This window comes from Epinephelus moara, chromosome 17, assembly GCF_006386435.1.
Source record: "Epinephelus moara isolate mb chromosome 17, YSFRI_EMoa_1.0, whole genome shotgun sequence".
Classification (NCBI taxonomy): domain Eukaryota; kingdom Metazoa; phylum Chordata; class Actinopteri; order Perciformes; family Serranidae; genus Epinephelus; species Epinephelus moara.
This window is the reverse complement of record NC_065522.1, coordinates 6,104,456-6,113,235: the sequence shown is the minus strand read 5'-3', so window position 1 is coordinate 6,113,235 and position 8,780 is coordinate 6,104,456.

The window sequence follows — 8,780 nt, the reverse complement described above, 5'->3', positions numbered from 1 at the left end:
GTGCACACAGAAATAGTAATGTTTGTTCAATCATTGTGTTTATAGACTTTACAAACATCGGATTAGTCTAAACGGTGATACAGTGATGTGAAAAATGTGATACATAGGCTATATATATATAGCTAAAAGCTCTGCTGGTTTTCTACCCGGAAGTATTTGTAAACAACAAGGCGATTCCCTCTATAGTCCGGCCGGACGGATGAGTCATGTCCTTGTAAAAGATTATGTTTGTTTCTTTTAGTTGGCGAGAATGTGTCGCTGCAAACGCGACAAACACCCACTAACTTTGACAGCGTTTTCTGCGAGCACGGCTGAGCCATTTTGTACCGCTACACGTGTTTCTAGTTGGACTATGTTTACAAGCACAAGAGTTCAGCGAGCCACCGAGACCGCCCTGCGGATTTACTATTGGTTCTGCAACGTAGTTTTTTAAACTCTGAAATTGTATCCGCCCATCTAAACACAAAATCAGGGAGAAAGTCATCAGTCTTTAGTTAAGCAAAGCGTCTAAAGACTGACTTGTGAGTCTAGGGGTCTTCAGATACAGTTGTTAAGCAGAGGAAAACCTTACTGTGACAAAAAGACGCCAGGAAACTGCCTACAGTCACGACACACGGCTGTTGTTCACCAAGCAATAGTTCAAGCACATAACTCCCTCTAAAACCATTAATTGTGGTGTTTTCATTTCTGCTTGGGTGCAGATCAGATGAATGAGATTCAACGTGTTCAGCAGCGAGTTTTAGAGGTGTTGGTAGTCACTGTTTCTTCTTGTCAAGCTAGGCCACAGACTGTATTTAAACATGGACAGTCTGGCAGCTCCCCAAAAGTGAAGCTGAAACATCTTGATCGCCCCCTGGTGGGTGGCTACAATATAGCTCATAAAGCCCGCCCCCTCCATGTTAGTGAATGGGACACTGGCCAAACTACAAACTAAAGTACACATCAAATACATTTTTACCAAAGATAGTTTCATTTAAGGTCGTTTTCATCACACTGCTGTACATTCAAGTGTTGTTTTTCTGGTAAGTTTGGTTTTAATTAGTTATTTAATGCAATAAAATGGGGATTTTACAACATGATTGATAACTGTGTGAGCATATCAGTAGGCCTGCATTTAGTGACATTGCTCGCGGATGGATGGATGGGTTTATGGGTGGTAAACTTGATACCGCAGAGACCACTACCGTGCAGACTCTGGCTCCAAATGACGTCACCAGCGCAAGATGGCAGCGATAGGATATTTTAACTTCACTTCTGTACAGTGGGGGTTAGTGGAGACACATTGTCCATATAGGGTCTATGAGTTAGGCCATCACCTGCTGTCTCTTTCTCCATACCTATATCGGAACTTAATGTCACACATTAGCGTTTCTTTCCAGGTGTTAGGGGGATCCACTGCATATGTGGAAAAAAAGGAGTATAAGGCCTTTTTTGTTCTCAAATGATGTCACTGTCACTGAGTGTTGGTTTGGGCTGAAACTAGCCTGGAGGTGTGACGTTAGAAAGAAGTGAGCTTACCAGACCTCTGTAGCTCCTCGTCTCTGCTGCAGGCTAAAAGTTATCGGCTGCATTAAATGGTAATGGAAACACACCCAAATCTACAACAGGACATACTGTGAATAAACTGCATGATGGGTAATGCAGGTGCTGGGTTTTTGACCATAGACTGTATGATATAATGGACGTAGCCTCCATGACATCGCAGTTTTGTTTGTGGTCTCCCATTTTAAAGCCTTGAGTTTGGCATTTTGGCCGTCACCATCTTGGATTTTTGGAGCCAGAAGTGACCACATTTGGACAAATGGGTGGAGATAACCCTGAGGCTAGCTGCTAGCTTCGTTTGCACAGTGCATTTACAGGTATGGTTTACTGTGATAATGCTAATGCTAATTTTCACTAGCAAAGAACAAGCTTGAAAAATGGAACATCCTACTCCTTAGAGGGTCTTTTAGTACAACCAACTTTTTTTAGGTCAACAAAAAAGCTCAAAACAGCTACAGCTATGCCTATACTTTGTAAATCTGGGGTTACGTTACCTAACTAATGTTGTCACTGTGGCAGCAACTTGTCAATGGACAGTGCCCATTTGTCACTCACAGCACCCACGCCCTTAGTTATGTGTAATTTAAGCCTTAATACCATTTAGACAGGTGAGTTGTATAAAAATTCAAACCCTATGCAGTTGCCATGAACAAGAAAATTAGCCATAGGGACTAAAACCATTTTAACATGGGGTCTATGAGAATTGACTCGCTCTGGGAGCCAGCCTCGTGTGGCCATTGGAGGAACTGCAGTTTTAGCACTCCTGTGTGGGATTTATAAATCAGCCCTGTAGGTTGCCACTTGGTTTTGTCAAGAAAGAAGAACACATGGAATAAAAACAGATATCTCTGATTCTGCTTCATCATAAATCATAGTGTTGTGCTCCTAATTCACACAAATCACTGTAATAATAACATTCTCATGTAACTGTCAGAGAGAAGGCATTTCCAAAGGTGTTGAAATACGCCTTTAATTCTTGGTAAAACTATAGCATGTACCAAATAAAAACAGGATATGAATGAAAGGAACATCTCAGTGAAACTATAGCATGACAAACATTTAAATGACGTAGAAATGTCTCCACACTAACAGCACTAGCAGCAGTTATCAGCATCAGCAGAGAAAAAAGGCAAACAGTAGATCAGTTTGGACATGGTGGTGGGGCGGGGGGGTTATTTTTAAAAAACCTGTGAATGAGTCAACCTGTGTGTCGTTCAGAGCTGCCAAAGCGTTGCAAAACGTCCTAAATATACAGGCTGTTTAACTGAACATCCCGTTTAAACCACTGGTTCCAGTCACTACAGCAGCAGTGAATGGATACAGCTGTGTGTGTCCTCTCTGGGCACTTATCGCAACACCGGCAGTGAGGGTTTAATTAACAGTGCAAAATGCTCCAATCCAAGGTGCGATGGTGTCTGTAAGAACACTGTTCTCACCTCTGACTCATTCGTCCAACAGGAGTAAACAGATCTGTTGCAAGGCTGTTGCAAAGTGTTACACACTGTTAGGAAGGGTGAAACGTACTGCTCGAGCTGAAAAAAAAATATATAAATATAAATATAAATATATATATATATATATATATATATATTTTTTTTTTTTTACTGAATGCACCACAGGATGCCTGCTGTGAACCAGGAGACTCACATACTGTTAAAATGGGAGAGAAACTCAGGAGATGGCTGCACCAGTTTCATCATCAAACATGACCAGAGTTCACCCAAATGACAAGAAACACATTTCCTCACTTTCCTCTTAAGATGTCTGCCATACAGTCCAAGGACTATTTCTTCTGTAGAGAGTAGTTTCAAAGCTAAACTGTTTCAAGTGAGGACCGGAAACTGAATGAAACCTACACACAATGGTCTAAAGAATGGCATAAAAGTCTTCTTGTCAGTGCTAACTGTAGTGACTCTTAAAGGTCCAGTGTGTAGGATTAAGGAGAATATATCACCAGAAATGGAATATAATACAATAAATGTTTTCTTTAGTATATAACCACCTGAGAATAAGAATCAGTGTGTTTTCTTTAACTTTATATCTAGGGAGCCTCTGCCATGAAGATCGCCATGTTGCTCCACCATGTTTCTACAGTAGTTCAGAATGGACAAATCAAACACTGACTTAAAAAGGGCCATTCAGGTTTTTACCACCATAGTCAGCCACCCCTCCACAAAATCGGAAAAACACAGATTTCTTTCATGTGAAATAGTTTTATCCAGTGTTTTTACCGGTTTAAATCACTGGATCTGTTTATTTGGGAGAGGAAGAGACCTCTGTGGATAATATGGCTCACAGTTAAAACCTCCTCAACGTCTGGGGCCGGTTGCACAAAACCCTTAAGTTAGGATTTTTTAAAACTCCTAGTTAAGGTTTCCTCAAAATAAAATCGGTTGCAAAAAACACCCTTGAGTCTTCTCCTTAAGGTTTCCTTAATATGTTCACTTAAGTATTTATGGTTTTCTCCTTGTCTTGGTCTTACACTTAAGGAAAATCTAGATTGTTGCATAAAAGACTAAAGCAACCAAAGCAAGGTTTCTGTTTTTTCTGGTATTTGGGATCAAATTTACTTTGCAGTTTGTGCTTTCTATGATTGTATTCCTCCAGAACTGTAACTTTCTCGTCCTCTGGCCAACATGGTTTTCTTGTCTTACTTTCTTTTGCCTTTTTTTCACTATCTAACTATAAGCCAACTTTGTGAGATGATAACAGGCATCACAAGTGTGAGTCACAGCAAGCAAACAACCTCCATGTAAACTTTTACCACTGTAAAATCTCCTTCTACACAGTAAATGAGCTACGCTTTTTTCTTAACTAAGAAAACCCTTAAGGGATTCTGTGTAACTGTGTATGTCCCTCAGCTAAGGAGAAATGAAGCCTACTTAAGGAAAAACCTACACTGATACACTGAACTGTAATGTAAAACTGCTTTATTCCATGTTTTTACCTGTTTAAACTGCTGGATCAGTTTGATTTGGAGAGAGGGAAACCTCTGCAAATTTTTCGGCTAGTGATATAAAACCTCCTGAACATCTGGTCTAGAAAATAGGTGAGCTCACATTAAGTTATATAGAAAATAGGTGAGCGCAAATTAACAGGTGCTGGACTAGCGGCCCATCTTCAATATGCCAACCAGCATCGGAGAGACACTGATTTGTAATGCAAAACTACCTCATTCAGTTTTCTTACCAATTTAAATCACCTGCTCTGTTTGTTTTCAAGAGGAAGAGACCTCTGCAGGTAACTCAGCTCCTGGTAAAAACCTCCCTATCCCTATCCCAAATCTTGCACACTGCTCCTTTAAGGGTTCTAAAATAAGAACTACAAATATTTTCAATCTCAAATTTAGTCAGCCAATAATCGGCTATAAAAGGTTATCTGTTAGGGCTGCATCACATGACTCATTACAGCTTCATGTGCACTCTGTAATGATAATTCTCTCTGAGGAAGAGACATCCACTTTATGGTGTCTGACATAATACTTGTACATGCTTTAATATTTTGAAGTATGAAAGGGCATGTATTTGCCCATGATAATAGTTTAAACTTACACTGCATTACAAATCAGATTTATAAAAGTTTATCCTCAATGAACATTTGAGACACCATTACCTCTGCAAAGAGTTCCAATTATTGTCCTTTCCCACTACCCCCCAGGTTAGGTTAGGTTCAAACCATTTTCAGTTTAAGCTCCATACACTTCCAGTTCAGCCCATGCTGAGTACAGATACAGATACAAATAATGGCTTACTTGCTCATCCCTATGGTGTGTCTCAAATCACATACTTCCGTTAGTATACTTCTATGTAGTATACTATGTGCACTATGTACTCATTGGCGTAGTGCGCAAATTTCGACAGGGTAGTGTTGTCTCAAACCAAACACAGCCGTTGTGCACTCACCGGAAATGAATTAGCAAACTAGCATTAGCATTCGCATTATCGTTTGCGGTACCAAATCATTACAGACTGCTAAGTTAACCCACTAAACATACTGCTGGCTTATACCCGACAACAGTATAGTGGTGCTTAGTGCTAAAAACACATGTATTTGTACAATGCAGCAACGTTCATGGTCGCACAGTCCTCGGCCGCTATTTCCAGTTTGAAAAATGGTCCCTCCCCTTCCGCTACGTAGCCAAGATGGCGACCAGGTCCCTCCCCTTCCGCTACGTAGCCAAGATGGCGACCATTGAGGGTGAGAAGTGTCCATAGTTCTACACTCAACTTCTTGACCGTTTTGAGTGCACCATCCGGGTACTCATAGTGCACTGCATTTTTCCATACTTCTCAGTGTGAACGCACTTATGCACTCAAAATATTAAGTCTAAGTACAAAAGTACGCGATTTGAGACACAGCACTAGATACATACCTATTCAAACTTTGGAAGTTCACAGTGTATAGGGGTTAACAACATTATGATGGAAGTATATAATGGCCATTCCCATGCTCAATATACCTCATAAGTTGTTGCAGCAATTTTTGGATTGATCAATGATAAATTGAAAATTGATTAAAATGTTTGAAAATCCCTCCAAAATACAACATGAATACACCAAGACCTTCAGAAACACTGTAGAAAAGTCCATGCTGTGATTTGATATTAAAAACTTATGACATTTGGAGATTTCTGTAAGAATTGCATTTTTCAGCAATTGGATGGTGACACTTCTGTTCTGGAAACTGCTGAGAATCCGTCCTATTGGCAATATACCTATGAAAGCCACCCATTATCTAAATAATCAAGGTCTGTAGTTTGTGGCTGTTAAGTTTCATGAGACTTTCATGAGGACTAAGAGTCCAGTGTAAGTGTTTGTTATATTAAGAATTTAGAATGAGAGGGAACTAAACCAAAGCCACCAGACTACACTATATTTTGATTTTATTTCTTTTGGGTGGGTCTTTTTAGATGGCTAAAACATGTTTTGTTGCAGCAGCTCACTGCTCAGCGACACTGCCGGTAGTATGTCTTTATCAAGGATGCTAGCAAAACCACACAGTCTATAAAATAAGCATAGCAGAAACATCAGATAGCTCAGATTACCATATTGAGCTTTATATCTTTAAATGTTACAGTTAAAGATGAAAATAACAACAGAAACAAGCAAGTCTGCCATTTTCACATTTCCCAGTTTAAATCCACTGCCAGTTGTCCACCCGCAAATAACTGTTGCTGCTAGCATCACTTTGATTCTGTCTATGCCATAGTTATTCTGTGCTTTGTGGTAATAAAGATCTTCCTTACTTCAACTGCAAAGACAGACTGCTGAACGTAGACATGAAAAATGATGAAAAACAAATAAAACATTCAGTTTTACATACTCGAAAATAACCAGTATCCAGCTTGACACAAGGGTCCAGCTGTTCCTGTTTATTTCTATGCATCACCACATACAGGCTCTCTGTCACACCTCCTCACTATTAAGGCCGAGAAGAAGAGAGCCGCCTTCGGTTTATTAATCAGCTCTGGCTTTAATCATGAGTCAATTAGCAGTGTGGCCTAATTGACTATCATCTTAATTGCTCTATGCTGCTCCGCCTTGGAGGACCGTCTGCTGCCAGCTTATCGTCTCACTTCTCGATAAGACACACACTTAATGAATGCTCGCACTTGTGTATGGAAATGCCGTCGGTGTGATTCCTGTCACGTCCCAGCAGATGCCCCCGTGAGGCCTACCGCTAACCGACTGAAGAGGCAGCCTGACATTTATGGGATGTAATTGAAGATGGGTATGAACCCCCACGCTCTGACATAGATGGATATCAGCCAGCAGCAGATCTGCTGTCCTGCTTCATCAGCCTGCGATGAGACGAGGCTGAGAAGAGGTGAAGAAGGTGACTGTTAAATGAGGATGCTGCTGATAAAACAACAGCTCATAGTTTTGGCTCTGAGTCTGTTTTCACTCTGTGATTCACTTGAAATATGAGTCAGTGTGCTGTGACTCAATGTGGGCAGGACCTCAGGCTCTGGTCACATCTGTGATGTGTCTGCAACTGGCAGCTGTGATATTCCACTGCTTTACAATGTGTAGAACAGAATGCAGAACTGTCATAGCTAAAATTAATGAAAGGATGAAAGTCAGTCGGGTGCTATGGAGTGCTCCACAAATGAGTCCTAAAACCAGGAAATGAGTTAACATTTTAGCAATCAGGGCTCCCTCGTCTTGGAGTCATTGGGTTGTCTGAATGGGTTGCTGGTTAGATGACAAGAAATAAGAAGTGTGTTCAGAAATCCTCACACCATTTGTTGTTTTTCTGTCATGTTCCGGTTATTCAGAACAGCACACTCTCAGAGCAGCAGAGCATCAAGCTGAGTGAATGTGTGAATATCGTAATTTTTTGAGACTTCCATTTTCAGAAGCCATCGACATGTAGGCTAATCTGTAGGTGTTGTGATGGCATATCTGCTTGGTGATGCTCTCTTCCCTGGAAACAATGATGCAGTAAGTCACTGACTGCTTCCTTTTTTCTCTCCTCCTAAAAGATCTGGTACTGTACTCTTCACTTTATCTAAATAATGATTGACTCTAGATCCTTCTGGAGCCAAACACAGTTTTGATTCATTTAGTGTTTTTCACCAACATGTGCTGAGACCGAACAAACATGTTGAATTTATTTATTTCCCCAGAAAACATTAACAAAGCTAATTTGGTCTTTAGATCCATGTTTGTTTGCTAGTGCTTCCACACTGTGGGGCCCATGAAGCAAGGGCACTAGAGACTTGTGGCAGCTGAGTAGCTTATTTCTGGTTTAGCCAGAAGTCAGCCTCTAGGCTGACGTTAATGGACGAAATGGATCAAATCCCAATAGTGAAACAAGTCATTTTGCATGTGTTGTGTTGCTAAAAAAAGGTATCCACTTATTTACAGATGTCTTATACCCAATGTAAGTCTTTAGGAAAAAGCATTTTTTGGGCCCCATAGCATCACATGACAGACCTGGTCATTGCAAGCCACAATGTAATATTGGAATCCATTTTGTTTGAGGCCATGCGGCAAGGTGAGTGTGCTTGCTGATCCCGTAAGTTCAGTTAGGTCCTTTAACTTTAGCTTATATTGTAGATATGCCAACCTTAAGTTCAGTTAGGTCCTTTAACTTTAGCTTATATTGTAGATATGCCAACCTGATCTCACAGAAATACGTGAAATGACCACGACCTCTTAACACCGCATTCCGTGGTGGCAGCACGTAATGGGTTGAAATTACGTGCTGCCACCACGAAAACAATGCCAATGTAA